We start from the raw sequence: 22,025 nt of genomic DNA on the forward strand, positions 1-22,025 counted from the left end.
GGCTTAGGAGTTATGTAAACAATGGGGATTCATTAAAGGGCCTTAAGCAGGGAGGTGATGGGGTGGCAGCATGAAGGAGGACTGATTAGGGAAGAGGAGCATTGACAGGGTGCACACTGGGGAAGTGGTGGATGTGGAACTGTTTGCGCTTGGAGACTGGCTCGGAGTGGGTGAGAGGAAGCAGGATGCTGAGGAGTTCGAGGTGACTATGTGGGTGGTAGTGCTACCCTGCAGCCCAGTTAAAAGAGATGTGGAGTGGGTATAGGAGGAGATACTGGGTTTGTTTGAGATCTACCGAGTTTAGAAAATTGTGCAACATTTTGGCAGAAAGGTCCACAAAGCAACTGGCCGTTCTCAAGGCTCGGAGACGAGGCCAGGGAAGGAGTGATTCTTAAATTGATGCATACCTGTGTTCAAACAAACAACTAAATCAGTCTTTGGGTGGCTAAGATCACTTAGAGAAAGGAGATAGCTCAGGAAAAGAAGAGGCCAGGACAGAGCCTTGGGGAGTCCAACATTAAAGGGACATAGGAAGGCATTCCAAAATGGCGAGGAAGCAGAAACATGGAGTGGAGGCAGTGCTTCTCAAACTCAGGTTGCCTCAGAATCACTTGGAGAGCATATTAAAATGGAAGATCTTGGACTCCCACCCATGGAAATCCTAATTTCGTGGCTCTGGGGTGGGCCTGAGGATTGCATTTCAGATGCACTTCACATGCTGTTGATCCTGCTGGCCACAAGCCACACTTTGGGAGGCACTGGAATACTCAACAAGGAGGCAAGAGGGTGGTCATTGGAGGGTAGTTCGAGGCTCCAGGGGATGTAAGAACCTTGCGCATGTTTACAGGTTGACGTGAAGGAGACAGGGAGAAGCTGGACATCCTGGAGAGGAAGGCAGTGATTCATAGATGAGATCAGAAGAATGATCCCAAAAGAAGATGGAGGTTCCAGATATGGACCCAGTAAAAATATCAGAGGGCTCTGACGTCCACTTTAAATACTAAAGCCCCTTTAAGTAAGATGACTTTCTTATAGCTTCTCCTTCCTCTGTTTTGTGTTTTTATCTCCTGCCTCCTCGGGCTGCTGTTCACTTTTACCTCTCTGGCTCTCTCACTGTGCCTAGGAGCCTTTGTCTCTCTGTGAAAACCCTCCCAGTGTGGTCACTTCTGGGTACAGACACATAAAGACACGACTTGCTACAGATGAATGATCGGTAATGAATAGGCTTTCAGCAACACAAGGCATTTCAAGGATAAAGGAACATTTCAAAAAAGGTTTGATCATTATTGCTAAAATTGTGTTTCTACCACCTTCTTGCTAGAATTGCTGTCAAGCTGCTTGGCAGATCCCCTGGGATATCGCTCCCTGGTATTGCCATCACAGTGAAGCACAAAGACACAGCTTTCTCTCTCTTACTAATGAAAGCCTGCTTCCTTGTAGCCCCAGAGCCCTTGGACAAACTAGAAAAGCTTCAAAAATCACTTTGTATGATTAAAAAATACAACCACCACCACAAGGATAGCTGTGAGCAATCACATGCCTGTGTATGCATCACATTGTCTGAGTTCAAGACAACAAAAGTTTACTGAGGGCTTGTCATAGAACAAGCCACCACCGAGATCCAAAGGTTAGTAAAATAATGTTGGGATTCTGAGGGGGCCTTTCATGCCCCTTTCTTTTCCAAGTCCTGAACCAGAATGACATAGAGGAAACAGACTGGGATTGAAATATCATCTTTCTTGCTGCTAAAGCTGGTCTGGAGAATGTTGCTTAGACCCGAGCCCAAAACTGACTTCTCATTTCTTCCTCTGGGAACTGAACTTTCTCCCTGGAGATAGGCAGGGTGGCTGGAAACTGCTTAACCTGCCACTGCATGAGGAGAGAGGAACACATATGGCCCGTGGGGCAGACATCTCTGAAAGACAAACTTGCAAGGAGCTTGGGTAGTGAGTGTGTAATGACCCTGTAGGTAGGCTTATCAATAATCTAAGCGATGTGTTTCTTCCTTGAGGAGTATATAAAGGAAGTGGGAAGAGAAGGATAGAAGCTATCTTCTCAGTACTATGGAAAAGACTATTTCCTATATTCTTGATTAAAGCAAGCATGGGGAGATGGGAGGAGCATGGTTTTACCTACACTCTCCCATGGTCTGATCTTCTAACCCATGAGTTTTATTTATTTACTTTTATTTTATTAAAAACATTTTTTTGTGTTTGTTTATTCATTTTGAGAGAGAGAGAGAGAGAGAGAGAGAGAGAGAGAGAGAGAGAGAGATACCACATAGACTCCACACTGTCAGCACAGAGCCCAATGTGGGGGTCAAACTCACAAACCGTGAGATCATGACCTGAGCCAAAATTAAGAGTCAGACACTTAACCAACTGAGCCACCCGGGCACCCTTAACCCAAGGGTTTTATAATTAGCCCTCTGGCCAACTGAGGATGGGACTGCCCTCCTGTTACACATGTGTTGGAAGTGATAAGACAGATACATCTGGGGTTGTAATTCATCTCTACCTTCAGGGGCCCTCTCCCTCATACATATAGCACCCTTGTGTATCTGCATGGGATCAGAGGGCTTTCCAGCTTTGCCGGCAGAAGTCTCCATAAAAGACAGAACGGTACATTGTAAATCAACTCCAGTACTTTCCTATGCTACAAACTAAGTTTTGTTTTCCATTCTAGTTCTCATCTCAGCAATGTCCAGCCATGTTTTGTAATGAGCCCAAATTGTAGCATCATTGTACTCTAGTAGTAATACAATGCCAGCAGCATAAAGTTATCCTGAAGGAGAATACTTCTCCCATTATTAAATTCCAAAGGCAACTTAAGTTCCTGCCCCAAGAGGCTCTCAATCTAGCAGAATAAGACAAATGCTTAAATAAATAATTACAACCCAATCTGAGCATTTTAGAGTAAAAGTCAAAACATTTAGGGGCACAGGGGTGGCTCAGTTGTTTAAGCATCTGACTTTTGGTTTTGGCTCAGGTCATGATCTCATGGTTCATGGGTTTGAGCTCCTCACTGGGCTCAGTGCTGTTGGTGTAGAGACTGCTTGGGATTCTCTCTCTTCCTCTCTCTGCCCCTCCCCTGCTTGAACTCTTTCTTTGTCTCTCAAAATAAATAAATAAACTTAAAAAAACCCATAGCTTAGAGGAGGCAGCATTAATTCTAACTGGGAGAGTGGGAAAATATTTTACTTGAGTTATAGCTTTAAAAAAACAACAACCTTATTTTGAAAAAAAATCAAACTTATAGAAAAGGTGCAAGAATGGTAAACATTAACTCAGATTCACCAGTTGTTAACATTTTGCTCTATTCTTTCTCTAGATACACACAGACACGTTTTAACTGTTATTTTGAATTTTGCTGAAACATATTTTAGTTGTAGACATTACCATCATCCTAATACCAGCATCCTAAATACCTCAGGATGTATCTCTTAAGAACAAGGACATTCTCTTCCATAACTACAGTGCAATTTTTAAATTCAGGAAATTTAATATTACTGTAATGCTATTATATAATAGAGAGTCCATTTTCAAATTTACCTACTTGTTTCTATAACGTATTTTATAGCATTTTTTTTCCAAACTAACATCCAACCCAGGAATACACATTGCATTTAGTTGTCATGTTTCTTTAGTCTCCTTTGATCTTGAACATTTCCTCAGCCTACCGCCTACCTCCCTCCTTCCCTCTGAACTTCCTCTCTTTTTTTCATGACATTGACATTTTAAGAATCTAGGCCAGTTATTTGGTGAAATGTTCCTCAACTTGGGTTTGTTTGATTGTTACCGCATGGTTAGATTGCCCCATGCTTTCTTCTTTTTTTCCTTTGAAACAGTTTCAAACTTACATAAAAGCCAGAATTATATGGAGTTTTGCAACTTTTTTTATAAGTTCCAAATGATTCTTACCCAGATTCACCAATTTTTAACATTGTGCCATATCCACATTTACCATTCTTTCTTCCTCTCCTTCTCCTTTTATGTTTGGGGTGTGTGTGTGTGTGTGTGTGTGTGTGTGTGTGCGCGCGCGCGCTGTGTGTGTATAGAATAGTTTTGTTTTTTTTTGAAGTAAGCTCTACGCCCAAAGTAGGGCTTAAACTCATGACCCCAAGAATGAGCCAGACAGGTGCCCCTAGACTAGTTTCTTTTTTAAATTCTGAACCAGTAAAGAATAGCTGTCACCCTTTTAATGACAGCTTACACTTTTTAAAATTTTATTTTATTTTATTATTAATATTTTATTTTATTTTTTTTTTTTGAAAAAATATTTTTAACATTTATTCATTTTTGAGAGAGCATGAACCGGGGAGGGGCAGAGAGAGAGGGAGACACCGAATCTGAAGCAGACTCCAGGCTCCAAGCTGTCAGAGCAGAGCCCAATGCAGGGCTCGAACTCACGAACTGCGAGATCATGACCTGAGCTGAAGTTGGACGCTTAAGCGACTGAACCACCCAGGCGCCCCTTAAACTTTTTAAAATTTTAAATAAAAAATTTATATATTTAAAGCATACAATATGATGTATATGATATGCATTTCCCTGATGATTAGTGATTCTGAGCACCTTTTTTGTACTTGTTAACCATTTGTATGGTTATCTTTGGAAAACTGTCTATTCAGGACTTTTACCATTTAAAAAAAATTTTTTTTTTTGCCACCAAATTGTAGGAGTTCTTTCTATATTTTGGATATTAACTCTTATCAGATATATGGTTTGCAAATGTTTTCTTCTAATCTGTAGTTTACCTTTTCATTTTATTGTCTTCTTGCTGTGCAGAAGCTTTTAAACTTGTTTACTTTTTGGTGGCTGAGCTTTTGTTGCCATATAAGTGACAACTTTTGAGGTAAGTCTTAAGGGGGATGAATAAACTTGCCAGTTGGACAAAAGAACTTGGGCACAGGAAGGGAATTATAGCCAGAGGGATCCACATGTGCAGAGATGTAAGCTAGTATGTACAGAAATAGCTGGTGAGCAGCCAGTATTTTAGAGTAACTGGTCTGGGAGAGAAGGAACCAGAAAGCCAGTTGGAACTTACCATGTTAAGGAGTTTGGACTTTGCTCCATAGGAAAAAAGAAAATGTTGAAGATTTGTAAGCAAAGAGATAATAGTATCATGTTTGTTTGTTTGTTTGTTTGTTTGTTTATAAGAAAGACTAGGGCAATTTGGAGGAGAAAAGGGCAAGGGAGACCAAATAGGTAGATACTGTATTTCAGCAGGTGGTGAAGAAGACCCGAAGGAAGAGGTGTAGGGGAGTGTTTGCTGAAGTCCTACTGTGTGCTGGCCATTTTGCATGTGATATCTCATTTCATCATCACAAAAACCTGAGGTCAGAGAGGTTAAGTAATTTGGCCGAGAACCATCATAGTTAGTATTTGGACCCAGGCCCATGTGACTCTAAAGCCCACTTGGAACTACAGTGAGGTCATGAAGGATGGAAACAGGAAGAATCACAGCTGGTGTTAATCAGGAAAATGACTACGAGGGGAGGGAAAGAATTGGGGAAGTCAGAATGATGATTGTGTTAACAGTACCTATAAACATGGTTTGGGTGACTGGCTGGGTTTGTGAAACACCTAGGGCAAGATACCTAGTGGGCAGTTTGGCTCAGGAGCTCAGAAGAAAGGTCTCGGTTCAGGGTAGTGATCTGGCTGCTAAAGTCATGAATACGTGCTCAATGAGAATGGAAGATGATGGCACACCAACATTTAAAGGGTGGTGGGGAAAGAAGATTCAGTGAGAGAAAAGAGAGAGGGTAATGAGAGAGCGATGTGTTGAGAAGCCAGGATTGAACCATTTCAAGAAGCTAAGTGTAGAGGATTAAGAAGAATTCCAAAGGGAGGCCTGAGAAGTTTCACTGGCATTACTGAATGAGGAAGTCTCTGGTTACCATAATGAGAGCAATTTCAGTAGTTTGACAGGAGCCAGCTTTCTGGATATAAAAGAGTGAATGGTGGTAGAGAAGTGGACATAGAGTAGAGATTACTTTTTTGAGAATTCTGGTGAATGATGATGATGATAGCAGTTAAGTAAGAGGGCTATTTGCCAGGCACTGGACTGACAATTTATACTCATTATCTAGGTTAATCCTTACTGTATTCCTGTGAGGTGTGTACTATTATTATCCCCATTTTCTGATGAGGAAATTATAGTGAGGAGAGCGTATAGAGGTTAAGTAATATGCCCACGGTTACCCGACTAATAATAAATCAAGGTTTCAAAATCTAAATCTTTGGGAATTCAAATCTGGTGTTGTAAGATTGTGGTAGTTTGGGCCTGGGCCTGAGCCTGTGTATAAGCAGTGGGGGTATAAGCAGTGAGATTTCCTCTGTAATGAGGAGAATATTGACTATATACAGAGAGAATAATTGACAGAGCAAGGTCAGAGGAAGGAAGGATATCAGATCACATTAAAAAAGAGAGTGCTAGTCTTGGACATCCCTTTGTCAAAGGCCAGAACAGATGAGAGAATAATCCATGAATATGGACCCAGATGTCAGTTAAGATAGATTTTTTTTTTTGAGATTTAAGTAAAATTGACTTAAGTTCCCATTCCACATTGGGATTTCATGTGGAAGTTCAATGCCTATTCCAAGATTTCTGTTAATTCTTGGGAGCTCATCTAATAGTTTCTTTAGCTTTTGAGTTTTGCTTCTATTAAATTCTTCTCACTTGTAATTCAGTTCCCATGTTCTTATTCCTTATTTCCATCTGACCCGGCTGCAGAACTCAGACCAGTCCCCTCTACATCTTTTTCCCTTGATCTCCCCCCAAATCACTCACATAAGGCACTTGTGCATATGTCAGATATTACTGAAGACTTCAGGGATTTTATATCCTTAGCAACACAAACAATGTGAAGTCCAATAATAGATATTTCTATTTTAAACATGCTTTCAGCTCCCCCATCACTGGAACTCACTCCCCAACCTTCAGCCTCCCACACCATTATTTAAGCCTCATCTCTTCTTACTCTCCTCCCATTTCCTGTCCTCTTTGCCCTGTTCCAGTCTTCATATTCTTCTTTTTCTCTTCCTCCTCCTCCTCCTCCTCCTTCATCTTCTTCTTCTTTTTTATCCAGATCTGTTTAGCTATCTCTGTTTTACAGTTTTGTTACAAGCCAAGCTTTCTTCTTCCATACTCCAGGTGTCATATCAAGATAGTTTCCTCAATAAGGTATTTTCTATTCCTAAGAGGAGCTCTGGCATCAGCTGCTAAAATAATTTTTTTTTTCACCTCAGAGTTTAAAGATGGTGTAAATGTGGGAGGAGAGAATTGAAAGGGATTGCTTCTATTTTCTCAGTGCAAATGAGAGATCTTCTGTTGAGGTAGGAATGGATCTAGGAAAGATTTGACAGCTAAGGTGAGGGATTCTGTCAATAGAAATTTACCAGATTTCTAAACTATGATAAAATACCACATTTACATAGAATGATTCCTTTAACTAAGCCTATAAAAACTTATAGAATTGATTCCTTTGCTAGAGATGGATTATTCAGTTTACCAAGTGCTCTGGTCAATATGAGAAAAGTAGAAAAAGCAATGGAGAAGGGAAGAGTCAGTGTATGTAAACTAAAGTCAGGATAATTGAGATCACAGTCCTTGCTAATCCTTTCTCCCCCCACACAGGCATGAACACAAACATGCTCAGCAGTTTTGGCATATTCATCTTGTAGCTGAAAAGGGATACAGGAGTCGCGTTAATTATTTGTTGTTCCATAACAAATTATCTCAAATGTAATAATTTAAAACACAACTACTTATTATTTCTTACTTTCTATATGTCAGGAATTCAGGGGCACTTAGCTGGTTGGTTCTGGCTTGGGGTCTTTCAGAGGCAGCAGCATCATCTGAAGGCTAGACTGGGGCTGGAGGATCTGTTCCCCAATCCCACTCACATGGCTGTTGGCAGGAAGCCTCAGTTCCTCACCACAGAGGCCTCTCTACACTGTTTCTCATGACATGGCATCTAGCTCTTTCAGAGTGAGTGATCAAAAAAAAAAGAACAACCACAGTGAAAGCTGAAATGCCTTCTATAAATTAATCTCAGGAGTGACACATCATCACTTCTGCAGTGTTCTGTTGGTCACATAGATCATCTGTGGTACAGTGTGGAAGAGGACTATATGAGGGTGGAAATACTAGGGACAGAGATCATTAGGGACATTTTGGAGGCTGGTTACCATAGAAGTCTTTCCAAAAACATTTTGGGTGTTTGTGTGTCTGTGTGGGCTCATATTTTAAAATGAAGGGGTGTAGTTAGATAGTTAGCTGACTTCTGGATTTAATGGACTGGTAAAATAACAAGTAATTGGTGGTCCGGGGGTGGGGTGGGAGCAGGGAACCAAACTAAGTATGTCTCAATATTCTGTCATGTAAGGAAGATTTTTAAAAAGCTGCCATCACTATCATTTCATAAAAACAAATTTTAACACAAGAAAGGGTAAAGGACATAATCTCTAAATAAAGGACAATCTTTAAATTGAATAAAATTGAAACCTCAATAACTTGCCTTTGCTTTTCTCATTTAACTGTGGACTGACAAAAATTTCATCCTATATTGGTCTACAAACTATCATTCAGGAACTACTGAGAACAGATATGGAATGTTCTAGTACCTGTAAAGATGACTATGAGAATGATGTAGAAACACATAATAATCCATTCAAAGTAAGTGAAAAAGGAAGAAATTGAAATGGTTGATACATAAAGATAGCAATTTTATAAAATTATGCTTGTGAGCTCAAAGGAAGCCACAGAGCTGGCAAATATTTATCAGTTTATGTGTTTTTTATTATTTGTGTTCCTACGAATATTTAAGTGTTTATTATTTAAGCTAATTAAAGATGAAATACAAAAAATTGAACATTGGGGTGCCTGGGTGGCTCAATTGATGGTCTGACTTCGGCTCAGGTCATGATCTCATGGTTCCTGAGTTTGAGCCCCACATCAGGCTTGCTGCTGTCAGCCTGTCAGCACAGAGCCTGCTCTGGATCCTCTGTACCCTTCTCTCTCTGCCCCTCCCCTACTTGTACATGCTGTCTCTCAAAAAATAAATAAAACTTAAAAAAAAAATTGAACAGGGGTGCCTGGCTGGCCCAGTCGGTTAAGCTTCCAACTTTGGTTCAGGTCATGATCTCACAGTTCGTGGGTTCGAGCCCTGCGTCGGGCTCTGTGCTGACAGCTCAGAGCCTGGAGCCTGCTTCGGATTCTGTGTCACCTTCTCTCTCTGCCCCTCCCCTACTCATGCTCTGTCTCTCTGTCTCTCAGAAATGAATAAATGTTAAAAAATTAAAAAAAAATTGAACATCATTGCAGCATAGTTAAATGTACATAAAAGTAATACAAATGCATGGTGGTATTTGAACTTTTAAAGTATTTTCATATTTAGTTAATATATAGTTAATATATTTTTGGATTATTTGCTTCATTTATTTCAATCATCTTTTTTCTAAACAATCACCTCTTTGGGCACCTGGGTGGCTCAGCTGGTTGAGGGCCTAACTCTTGATTCTGGGTCAGGTCATGATCTCACAGTTTTATGAGTTTGAGCCCCGTGTCTGGTTCTGTGCTGACAGTGCAGAGCCTGCTTGAGATTCTCCCTGCTCACACTCTCTCTGTCTCTCTCAAAATAAATAAATAAACTTCAATAATCCCTTCTTCATTTTAGAGATATGCATTTCCTTATAACCCACACAATGTTATCATGTGTGTCCCTTTTTACAGAAGATGAAACATCTGGAGTGCCTGGCTGGCTCAGTCAGTGGAGCATGCGACTCTTGATCTCAGGGTTGTGAGTTCAAGCTCCTTGTTGGGTGTAGAGATTACTTAATAATAAAATCTTTTTTAAAAAAGTGAAAAAGATGAAATATCTGAAACTGTCCATTAGGAGTGAGCTTTGGGTTGTTAATTTTAGCCCACTGAATTGATGGATTTGGAGAAATGTCACATTTTCATTTGGTTTCATTTTTGACCTGTGGCATAGTATTTGCAAGGCTGAAGGCATGGATTGAGGAAGGGATCAGTGATTAGTTTGTTCTGGCATTGACTGGGTCCCACTAGATTCATGCTCTTATCATTTAGGTTGAGAATTAATCTCAAGCAATATTTAGGAAAATAATGAAACACCTTCTCTTCAATAAAATCTTACTGTAAACATTCATGAGTTGGTTTAAAACCTACACATTTTTCTCTTGATAATGGTTGGTAGAAACTACTGTTTGTTTGTTTTTTAAATATACATGAACTCCATGTTATTACCAACTTACATATATTTTTAAAGTTTTAAAAAGTTTTTAGTATTATTATTTTCAGAAATTTTGCTTTCAATTTTGATTTTATAGCTAAATGGGTTAACTAAGAAGTTAATTGATGTTCTGTAAGTACTTCTATGACATTCTGCCCATTTTCAAATGGAGTGCCTTGTTTATGCGAGGCATTTTTAAGTAGTGAGTAGTTGATTTTTTGAATGTATGGGTAGCTTTTTTGGTGTAAGGACAATCCTGAAGTGATAGAGCTGCATACAGTGTGACATTGGAACTTTATCAATGCTCTGCCTGATTTTTCTTCTCCTCCTTCTCCTTCTTCTTCCTGGTTACAACTCTCATTATGCTAAATTCCGCAAACACTCAGACATGCCATGTTGTGGCATGTTGTTGTAAAACTGAGCACAGTTTTACTTTTCACTGGCATAATTTAGGGTAAATGTCAGGTGCCTGTATTTTTGCCTTGGGGGGACATTTGTATCATTACTTGGAACTTCCAGGAGCAAGCTTTTGATGGCATTTGATATCTACCGATGGTCAAACCTGACTGCCTCTGCAAGCTGTGCCGACATGGTGGGGAGGGAATAAAAACTCACAGGGGAAACAGTGCTTGAAGGAAGAAGGGACTTTAGAGACAGATAGGTTATATTTTAGGGACGACAGCTAATTTTTAGAATGTTAATTGGTCATTACAGATTATAAGTCTTATGTAAGTGACAGGTTTGAGCCATGCTAAGCTTCCTAATGAATGTGAAACTAGTACAAAATTTATTTTTCACAGCCACATGCAAGATAGTGAGTACTATGACATGAGGCAAGGAGTTAACAAACCGTCTTCTGACAATAATGTGTGTTTTGTTTTGGACCTGATATTAACTCAGTGTTCTTACTACAAAGTATTTTACAAAACATCCGAACGGTTGCACCTTTTGCCAGATAAAAAACAGCCACTTTTAAAAGATAACATCAAAGCCAGGACTTTCAGAGTGAGCCACTTAGCAGGCTAGTGAGTGCTATCCATGGAGCCTCAGAAGATGACCTTTTGTCTTTTTGGCACTGATGGACCAAAGGGAAAGAGTAACCTTGGAACTCCAATCTGGAAATTGTCATGCATTGTTCTAATTATAAGCCACAAAAATTGCTCAATCCTTTATATATAGAAAAGATCTTGAATAGTGGTTGTCAGCACTTTCCTTTAAAATCAAAGCATTACTGATAGAACAAGTTCTTACCTGACTTAAACTCACTGATAATTCCTGAATCATACCTTTTGAAGGTTGCTGGGGGTCACCAGTGGCTTGCCTGTGATTGATCTAGCAGCCTTGCTGAGTGGATTGTGGGTCTGGCAGCTACCTTCATGGAAAGTGACCACCGGTGCCTCTCTCCTTAAGACTTGAAGTTAACTTTTATCAATTTCTCCTTCCATGAGACTAAACCCCCCTTCTCCTGGATATTAACATTTTGGGAGAAACAGGTAACCAGCAGGGATCTTCTAAGAGAGCATTTTGCTGAAATCTAGAAGATAAATTTCCTGGCATAATAACACAGTCTCATTAGTATAATCTGTCACACTGCATGCATTTTATATTTCTCTAACATCTACAACTCAAAGTATAATTCCCTTGTGAAAGAACTAAATGCTTACCAACTTCTTAGGCAGCCAGTCTTTTAATCTTTTGTACCATTTCTACATTTGAACTCATTTGACAGAATCAGATGCCTTAGTTAAATCCATTAATGCAACATAGAAATCACATTGCCGTTTTCTGCATTTCTGTTGCACTGCAGTGTAGGATAGTTTTCAGATTTCAGGCTCTGGAGTCAGACTCCTTGGGTCCAAATCCTGGCACCACCACTTACCAGGTGTGTGATTTACACAAGTTACATATAACCTCCCTGGGCTTCAGTTTTCTCAACTGTGAAGTGGGGCTCATAATGGAACTGAACCATATAGGGTTATTAAAAGGACTAAATGAGACTATACATTCCACACACAGAAACATATTCACCCTAGCTTAAATAAGTAAGGTCTTCTTTTCTTTCTTTTTTTCAGTAGTAAGGTGACATGAGCAATCTCATGGATACCCAGTGACAGCTGGGATATATGCGACTTGAGCTGGAGAGTGAGCAGCCTCTGAGGCTTTCCCCTCCATTTCTCACAGGTTTGTTTGCTTCCTTCTGTGTGTTGGCTCTGTTTTCTGCAGACCAGCGTTCTTGGCTTATTGCTGTGTGTATGTCCAGGAATTATTTTTTTCCCAGTTCCATACAGTTTATTAGATGAAGCACTCTTATCACCTGACTCAGCTTCACGTGTCCTGCTCCCAAGTTTCCAGATGAGAAGGAAGTCCAGTCAGCTGGGGCTGAAGCGGATGAGGCCATGTGATAAGAATGGTGGCGATATGCAAAGGCTGATAGTGGCTTACGGTCTCTAAGAAGGTGGTGTAATGGTGCAGGTATGGCAGTAATTGGCAACTCTAGGGTATTTATAGTGACAATGTTCAAGGGTGCTTAAAGGCTTGTTTTGCCCATGAATTACTTTTTTCAAGTTTATTCATTTATTTTGAGGTGGGGAGGGCAGAGAGAGAGAATCCCAAGCAAACTCCATGCTGTCAGCGCAGAGCCCGACATGAGGTTTAAACTCACAACTGTGAGATCATGACCTGAGCTGAAATTAAGAGTCAGATGCTTAACCAACTGAGCCACCCAGGTGCCCCCATGAATTACTTATTTGAAAAATCTTTTTATTAAGGGATAATACACATATAGCGAAGCATACTAACATAAGTGTACAACTTGATGAATTTTCACAAACTGATGTAAGCAGCACGCAGCTCACAAAATCGCACATGACCAGTACCCATGTAGCTCCTTTTGTTCTCCTCTGGTCACTGCTACTTTTTTTTTTTTAAAGTTTATGTATTTATTTTGAGAGAGAGAGGGAGAGAGAGAATCCCAAGTAGGCTCTGCGCTGTCAGTACAGAGCCCAACACAGAGCTCGATCTCATGAACTGTGAGATCATGACTTGAGCTGAAATTGAGAGTCGTCTGACACTTAATTGACTGAGCCACCCAGGCACTCCTGCTCTTGTCATTGCTCTTGACAGGTATATTAGTTTTGCCTGGTTTTATACTTTTTATAAATGGAATCATATCCTATGTACCTTTTTGTGTCTGGCTTCTTTTGCTTAGCATTGTTGGTGAGATTCATCAGTATTGTTGTATGTATTTGTAGAGCATTCTCATTGCTGTAAAGTAGTCATTTGGGTGAATACACTATACTTTGTTGATCTAGTCTATCACTGATGGACTTTAGGTAGTTTTCAGTTTCTGTCTATAACTCACGGTGCTGTTGTGAGCTTGTTTGGTAGAATATGCACACATTACTACTGATTACTTTTTTTTAATGTTTGTTTATTTTTGAGAGAGAGAGAGCACGCGCACGCGCACATGAGCGGGGGAGGGGTAGAGAGAGAGGGAGACACAGAATCCGAAGCAGGCTCCAGGCTCTGAGCTGTCAGCACAGAGCCCGACGCGGGGCTTGAACTCGTAAACCATGAGATTGTGACCTGAGTCAAAGTCGGATGCTCAACCAACTGAGCCACCCGGGTGCCCCACTGCTGAGTACTTTCACCACCACAGGCTCATACAGGGTGTGCTGAATTATTTTCCATCACACGCAATTGAATTGGTAGTCTCTTATGGGTGAATATTGTTATGCATTTTATCTGGTGATTTCTTATCTTTTTATGTTGTGTATTTCATGGTATGAGGGTAGGGTTAGGTTGTAAACATTTTGAATATATGAAAAAACCCGGAATATGTTCTGAGGGGGTGCTCAAGTGTTTGTTGATGGAATGAATGAACAAATGAACAATGGTGTATGCTGTTTCCTTTTCTCGGAACAAGCCCTATTTATATGAGAGGCTCTAATTGCTGTATTTAGACAAGGCTGACCTGCTGCTTAGCCAAAGCTGATTGATCGAGGGGTTGACACAGGAGACAAGCCAGGACAATCATGTCTCTTTTCTGGAAATTTAAAATTTGGAACAGAAAGAGAGAGACTGGGTACTGCAGAGTCTCTATGACTGTGCTCTAGAGAGAAGACCCATAGGCTCCTGAAGCAGATAAAGATCTGCATATATGATTGTTAAAGAACAATGCAAAACTATTTTGATTAAGTTCCAAAATACAAAGTAGAGACAATAAATGTAGGTGAAGGCTTTGAGTCTTAGAAATTGATTTAGTGTAAGGGTAAAGAGAGAAGTCAAGATAGTGCCAGGTTTTGAGTTTCTGAGTTAGGAAAGATAATGGTAACACCATTATCAATATTATCAAAAGGACATTTGAGGAGAGCAAAGGGGGTAGCAGTAAAGATGAGTTCAGTGTGGGATATACTAAGTTTAAAGTCCTGGTGAGGTGTGACTGGGTGGCTCAATCAGTTAAGTGTCTGATTCTTCATTCTGGCTCTAGAATTGATTCATGATCTCACAGTTTGTGACAGCATGGAGCCTGCTTGGGATTCTCTCTCTCTCTCTCTCTCTCTCTCTCTCTCTCTCTCTCTCACTTTCTCTCTCTCTCACACACACACACACACACACACACACACACACACACTAAATAAAATCCTACTTGGGATTCTCTCTCTGCCCCCCCCCCCCCTCGCTCATGCGCACTCTCTCTCTCTCTCAAAATAAATAAATAAATAAATAAATAAATAAATAAATAAATAAATAGACATTAAAAAAATAATAAAGTCCTGGTGAGACAATCTGATTGTTCTGGTGAAGAATACTGGCTTTGGAGTTCAGAGGACTTGGAGTTCCATTTGTACTTCACACCTCACTCTGTGATCTTGGGCACTTTATTTAGCCTCTTAATGTCTCAGTTCTCCATCTATACACTGATATCTCCCTGTAAGGATTAAAATGAGACAATGCCTATAAAGGGTTTAGCTTATTGCTTGGCAATTAAGTATTTATAAAACATGTATTAAGAGGATGATGATGATGTGATGGTGTCTGGAGTGCAGCTGGAAGACAGGGACTGGAGCGCCGTAGGGAGGGATCTGCTTAGAGGTGCAGATGATGCAAGGGAGCTGACTGAAATTGGCAACAGAGTGTGGAGAGGAAGAAGAAAGTAGCCCGTCATATCTTTTCAGGGAACACCTCTTAGGAGTCAGGAGAAGGAACAGGAACCAGAGGAAGAGACTGAGCTAGAACTGTTTGAGAGAAGGAGATACGAGAGAGGACAGGCTCAAAAGAGCCAAAGGAAGAGGATGGTCAGCATTCGGGGCTCCAGTAAAGTCAAGGATACATCATATTTTGGTTGGGTATCCCTTTTTCGTCTTAAAGCCTGCCTATCCTAAGAATCAAATAGATCGACCAGGTGGTGAAACAATGTGTTAATTCACTCAAAAGTGTAAGAAGTTATTTAGGCTGAGTCCTCAGGTAGCAGCTATTTGCAGGTCCTCTCTTGTCAGCGTGGAGATGAACCAATACCTGGTAATTCTTACCGTAGCTTCTGGGCCATAGCTTCTGGGCCTGTGTGTGTCTCCTCCCACACTGCCAGACTTCTGCCTGCTGCCACACACCTCTGGAGGAGAGCCAGGAAGATGAACTGTTTAAAAAAAGAGAAAGAGAAAAGAAAAAAGCCAACTTCAGATTTTTCAGGATATTTGGGCAACAGTTTTCCTCATTTTCACTTCCTGGAATGCTTCTCATTTTTAAAAATTTGATTCCCCCTCTATGACTTTCCTGAACACATTGGTAAAAGAAAGTTTTGTTTGTACATACGTAATGGTGGTGAGGCTCTGGATATTTGTTCATAGTGAAATTATTACAATAAAGTAATAAAGGTAAGGAAAACAGTGAGGTATGAGAAGAAAGGGAAATAGGGGTGAGTAAGGAGGTGTCAAGAAAGAAGAAAAAGGAGGATCAGAAAGAGGAGGGGCTGATGGGTGTGGAGAGATGAAGAGTACGTTCTGGAAAACAGTTTGCTAGTTTTTTTTTAAAGTTTTGTTTTGCAGATGGAATCCTGAGCTCAAACTGTCCCCTGTGGGAAACTAATCAATCTTCAATGGTTTCTCAGCCTCCTAGCTAGAGCGTGGGCCTGGGCTCCAGCAGAAAGGGTGTTTGGATGGGTTATATGGCAGCTGTGGACCTGTCTCAGGGGGTGCAGTTCCTCTGAACTACCAGACCACCCACACACAGGGATGGGAGCCGGCCCCTGGCCCTCCTCAGCTTCTCCAGGTTCTGGTGTGTTTTTGGTTTCCTGCTTAGGAAACCCTGGAATAGAAGCCCTGCCTTTTGGGGATTAAAAACATGCTTAAAAAAAAAAATGTTGAAGCAAATTTAATCTCAGATTTTACTGCATTTATAGATTTTAGATGGTTTAAACTCACTCTTGAGTTAACAATAATGATCAGGTGTGTCTTTTAAGATTGGTAGAGTTCCTTCGCCCACCCCCATTGTTCCAGTTACCCTAAAAGTCTTCTCCTGACTTTGCAGGTGTTGGAGTGTCTTTTAGGATTGTAGAATATGTGCAATTTCAGATTCACAGGGATTGGCTCTTAAGTGTTTCAAACGGTATTTCTTTTCCCTCCTAGTTTTGGTTGATCTTGCCACACGACTGGATTAAGCTATTGTTTTTGCAAAGCCCCGGGCTTTTTGTCCCCCCCCCCCCCCCCCCCCCCCCCCCCCCCCCCAACCCCCCCCCCCCCCCCCCCCCCCCCCCCAAGCATCCATGCCGCCTGGCCTTTTCTTTGTTGTTAAATATTAAAAGTGTTTCAAAACTCCAGTCCATTGTTGGAGCCGGTCAGCTCATTTAGGAAGGCCTTTTCTGCGGGTCTGGGTTTATTTTTGGATTGAATTTCACTGGGCCCGCTCGAAGCAGCTGAGGCTGTCGTAGTCGCAACCTGTTCCAGAACTGTCGGGGGCATTCTCTCCGCACTCCATAGGTAGGTTTTTCTAAAGGACGAGGAGCATTTGTAGGGCGCTGGTTTGAGGGCTCAGGGGACCTGCCGCGTCCTTTCTTCCCGCTCGACCGGCTGGCCGCCCTCGCACTCGCTTTCCCACAATCCCCGGCTCTGTCGCCGCCGCCACAGTTCCTGGACCCTGGCGAACCCGGCGGCTGAGCCGGAGGCCTCGGCGGCCCTTCAGGCGCTGCCCGGAAAGTCGCCCCCGCCCCCCGCCCTTCGGCTCGTGAGAGCCCGGGTTCGGCCATTTCCGGCCCGGCGCACTTCGGCAAGTTCCGCAGACGCTTGTCGGAAATGGCTGCCCACCGGCAGGGGGAGCGGAGGATCCGGCGCGGCCTGGAAGGCGGGCGGCAGGCGGCGAGAGCGGCTCTTGGGCACCCGAGTTTCGCACAGGCGGCGGAGGCTCGTCCCTGAGCTCGAAGCCGGTCGGACTCCTGGCGACGGCGGCGGCTGGGGCCCCGAGCAGGGAAGCGGCGACCAGGAAGCGGCTCGTGGTAGGGATCCTGGGGCTGGCCCTGAGCGCTGGGCACCGGGCAGGCGGGAGGGACCGGGTCCGGCAGTGCTGGGGCCGCGGGAGCCCTGGGGAGACTGCTGCCCTGCGCGGCGGGGGCGTGTAGCTTCGGAGTAGGCCTTCCCAGACGTCTCGAGGAACTGGGGAGAGGACCTCCAGGGCCTTAGCCACCAGCAAGGAGGGGTTAGCCGGGTTCCGGGGGTTCTAAACACGCCCCTCCCTCTCCCCGGCGCCCCTTGTAGCCTCAGTTTGGGGCTGCGCTCCCACCTCCACCTCTTCTTCTGGAAGCTCGGTTTCAGCTGTGCAGCGTCTTCTGTTCCCTAAGCCCTCCATCCTCCTGCCCCCTGTGTTTGTCCAGCTGCTTGTGTAAGAGCATCTTCTGTCGACGAAGGGGCAGCCCATGTCTGCCTCCCTCCCATGTTCCCGGTGCACACACTCCCACATCTGCTTTGGGTGCGTTCAGACACAGTCGCCCGCAGCTGTTTCTCCTTTGGCTCTTTTCACGGGGTTCACCTCCTTTGATCATAAGCCCTCAGTCAGAATAGCCACTTCCTATCCGAGGGTTCAGGTGCCGCTGTTCTCTGCATTTGGGGCTCTTGTGCCCAGGCCCAGCTGTGTAGCGATGGGCCTAGCGCTGCTTGGGCAAAAGGGCTGCAGGGTGCCTGTCTGCACTACTGAAATCTTAGCCTAGTGACCCGACCCGTGCGCTGCAGGGGACAGTACGAATCGAGAACCTTTTGAAGATCAGGCAGGGCTGCCAGATAGAATGTTTATCTCTTCTCCACATTGAGCCAGTGGTTCAGTTCCTTTTTAGGTATCTGTAGTTCTCAAAAGACTTGAATTTGGTAGATGTGAACTTCTTTTCTTTCCTTTTAAAAAATTCCAAGGGCTTCATCAAATCCTCTTGGTTCAACTCCCATGGAGGAGGAGGGGGAGGAGGCATTGCAGAACAACGTATGTCCTCCCCCTGCCCCATATGTGATTTACTTAAGAGGTGTCTTTGGCAGTTCTTCCCCTCACTTTGTCCAATTTTTCCTCTAATTTAGGTAGCTTCACTTTTTAAGGCTGGGCTCTCCATATTTTCTTTTGTTTTAAAAAGATCTTTGTGTGTTGTGGTCATGGAGACTATCTGAATTTTTCCCTGTTTTGCTTAGTGGTTAGTCTTGCACTCTGTCCAGTTATACGATATATCCAGAGTGCCTGGGATAGTAACCTGTGGGGTCTTGATAGTCTTGAATGAATCTAAGCATTCTCCACAACTTATGTAGCAAGGAGGCTTTTCAATATTTCCTGATGAAAGAAAGGCTGTCTTCTTATTTGTCTTCTTAACTCTTATTTGGTGAGTTAAAAATACCTTATCCTGTGGGAATTTCCTGATCTTCTGGGGGAGCCTGAGGAGTCCTAAGTACTCATAAGTATGTGGGATGCTAGCTTAAATACTTTCTAGAAGAGAATTAGAATTGTGAATCTTCGGAATACTCGAAATTTTTATTCAATACCCGAAGAGAATGGTCAGTGCTCTGAGTGGGCGTAGCTACTAACCAAATATTGAAAAGAATGTGTCTTCATTTCTTCGTATTTCTCTCCATTTTCTAGGGAAAAAACTGGCATTAAATGTTCGGTGGGTAGTTGGAATCTCTTAATGATGAGGCCTCAGAGTTGTAACCTATGAGTAAAAAGACAAGTTAGAAATGGGTCAGGGGTTGGGCCTGAGAAGTGGATTTGTATGACACTGTGGAAGGTTCAAAGGATGGTTGAATGCTATCAGAAGAATGTGGTGGTAAGATAAGGACGTGCCCTTTCCCTCACGACACTAGGCTCGCTGTTGTGTGGAAAGTCATTGACGGGTGGTGTGGAGTGAGGTGGTGACAGGGGTGGGTGTGTGTATGGTCCCTACCTGAGGTGAGATTGGTAAGTAGTCCCGGGAGGAGGATTGGAAATATTGCTGAAGTAGAAATAGAGTCAGGTATTAGAAAAATGAAGATCCCTCTAGATCTACTGTTGGTAGAGATTTGAGTGTCTTTGCATGTAGTAATTTAAGAGCGAGGCAAGGAATATGAATCTTTCATAAAGTCCTAACACTGTGCACTTATTTCTGCTGGATATTAAGTTTATATCAGAAAACTTATTTTAGCATATTTATTTCCATTTTATTTTTATTCCCTCATAGTTTTTGGTAACTCTTTTGAAGACGTATGATAGGATAAGAGGAAAGAAAAGATTTTTCATGTATTTGTATGTTCCATGAAAATAGTGGGGCTCAGGCACATGGGAGTCTGAGAACTTAAGAGGGACAGAGGTAGATTCACCTAGAAACACCATTTTTTCCTGCCTGAACCAGTCCCACCTCCTGTACACTGGGAATTTTTCACCTCTCTTTGCTGATGTTACTAGGTGGAAGAGAGGCAGGATTAAAAATTTTGTCATCTTGAGTATGTAAGAGGAATATGGAGTCTCCATTTAGCAGCATATTTGCCTCCCCTACACCTAGGCCATAATGTTTAGTGTAGGATTTTGCACCAGAATGACCTAGTAACATTCCAGAGATGGAACCATAGGAAGATGAACTATGTCTCAGTATTCAGCCACCTGTGTGGTTTGTAACCTGAGAGTACCTTTACAGAAAAGTAGGTAAACTTTTTCTGTAAAGGGCCAAATAATAACTATTTTAGGCTTTGCAGCATTTCAGCTATGCTGCTGTAGGGTGAAAGCAGCATATACGTAATACATATTACAATAAATAAATACAGTAGTATATACATACAATCCATAATTGAATGAGCAAGGCTGTGTTCCGCTGTAACTTTATTTACAGAACAGGCAGCTGGCTGTAGTTTACCAGTGCCTGCCTTAGTGGATCAGCCCCTCACACACATGTCATTACCTTTTGTATATTCCTCTGCTTGTGCACAATACCTTTTAGACTGGTCGGTGATATTAATGATTAACATCCTGGATGTTTGCTTTGGTGACGGTTTACTCTGTTATCCTATCTTCTTATATTGCTGTCAGTTTAACCTTGTTTTCCACCTTCCTTTGAAACATTTTTTGCAGCAAATGTTTGATCTGTGGGAGGAATAAAAAATGAATTAGGTTGGGAATATATGCCTAGCTTGTATAATAAAAGAAATACATAAATACCTTATGATGGTAGGTTGTAATAATGTCTTAAATGACTGTAGTTCTTTGGCATCATATAGTACTCTTTTTTTTTTTTTTTTTTGTCACATGGGTTTTGATCTTTACAGTAACTTTGAGAGATAGGAGACTAAATGTTAACAATATTCCTTCTTTTGAGGGGGAAGGAAGGTCGGAAAGAAAAGTGAGATGTGGAGAGGTTTAGTTATTTGACCAAGTTTAGTGGTAGTAAGTGCAGAATTCTTGAACTGGCCAGTAATACTTACAGAGCTGTTTTCATTTGAATATTTACAATGACATGAACCTCCCTGGGCAGCTCATTTGAATTTGTAGATGAGTTTTCTTTTTCCTAATTGAGCTGGGGTTGGCCTCTGTAATTGTCACCTTTCAGGGCAGTATGAAACAAATCTATGCCTCTTCTCTGTGACAGTTCTTCAGATGTTGGAAGGTAGTCATCATGTTTCCCCAGGACACGAGTTGCAAACTGGTGTGCAGGGGTCAAATAAGGCCTGCACACATATCATTTGGCTGCCCAGTTTATGCAAAAACTTAAAATTGGGAGCTGACTTTTAGAAATGGGGATATTTCATATAAAAATTTCTATCTGGCATTTCTTGAGAAAAAAACTTAGAGGATTCAGTGATACAGAGCTCACAATTTCTGATGGTAGTAATCTCCCTTAGATGCTAAATATACTCTCCATTTTGCTAAAGTGTCTACCTGTTGGCTTCACTAGTTTACTTCACTTTGAGGGCTTTTGTAGTCCTTGAGATTGCTGTCCTTTTCTTAAGGTTTTCTATTCCACAGTCTAAATAAATATTCCCATTTCCTTCAAATGTTTCTTATTTGACAGTTTCAGATCTCCTCATCAGCTTCTTAGTCCTCTGCCTTTCATTTACTTTCTCACTGTCCCTCTTAAAGTGTACTCAGCACAGCTTATGGTATTCAACATTCACTGTCGCCTTACAGGGTGGAGAGTAACCTTTACTCCTTCCTATTTCAACACTAGGTTAAAAAAAAAAAAAAAAAAAAGAAAGAGAACAGCAGAAAAACAAAGTTTAAGGGTTTTTTGCCCTAAGGGTTTTTTGTGTGTGTATGTGAGTGTGCATGCTGCAGTTAAATCAGATCA

The 22,025-nt window shown here is 41.9% G+C and overlaps 1 protein-coding gene across 3 annotated transcripts in view; it reads left to right on the forward strand.

Annotated features, from left to right (window-relative positions):
• EXTL3 (exostosin like glycosyltransferase 3) overlaps positions 1-22,025 on the forward strand; it is a 137,433-nt gene that overhangs the window by 36,998 nt on the left and 78,410 nt on the right. The window contains exon 2 of one of the 3 annotated variants that reach the window (XM_043565017.1): positions 12,328-12,436. The exons of 1 other annotated variant lie outside the window; for it this stretch is intronic. The gene's annotated coding sequence lies outside the window, so the exon portion shown is untranslated. Of the gene's footprint in view, positions 1-12,327; positions 12,437-17,379; positions 17,742-22,025 lie in introns of those variants that run through there. One more of the 3 variants, XM_043565006.1, reaches the window with a different exon arrangement.

This window comes from Prionailurus bengalensis, chromosome B1 (genome assembly GCF_016509475.1).
Source record: "Prionailurus bengalensis isolate Pbe53 chromosome B1, Fcat_Pben_1.1_paternal_pri, whole genome shotgun sequence".
In the NCBI taxonomy this organism is placed as follows: domain Eukaryota; kingdom Metazoa; phylum Chordata; class Mammalia; order Carnivora; family Felidae; genus Prionailurus; species Prionailurus bengalensis.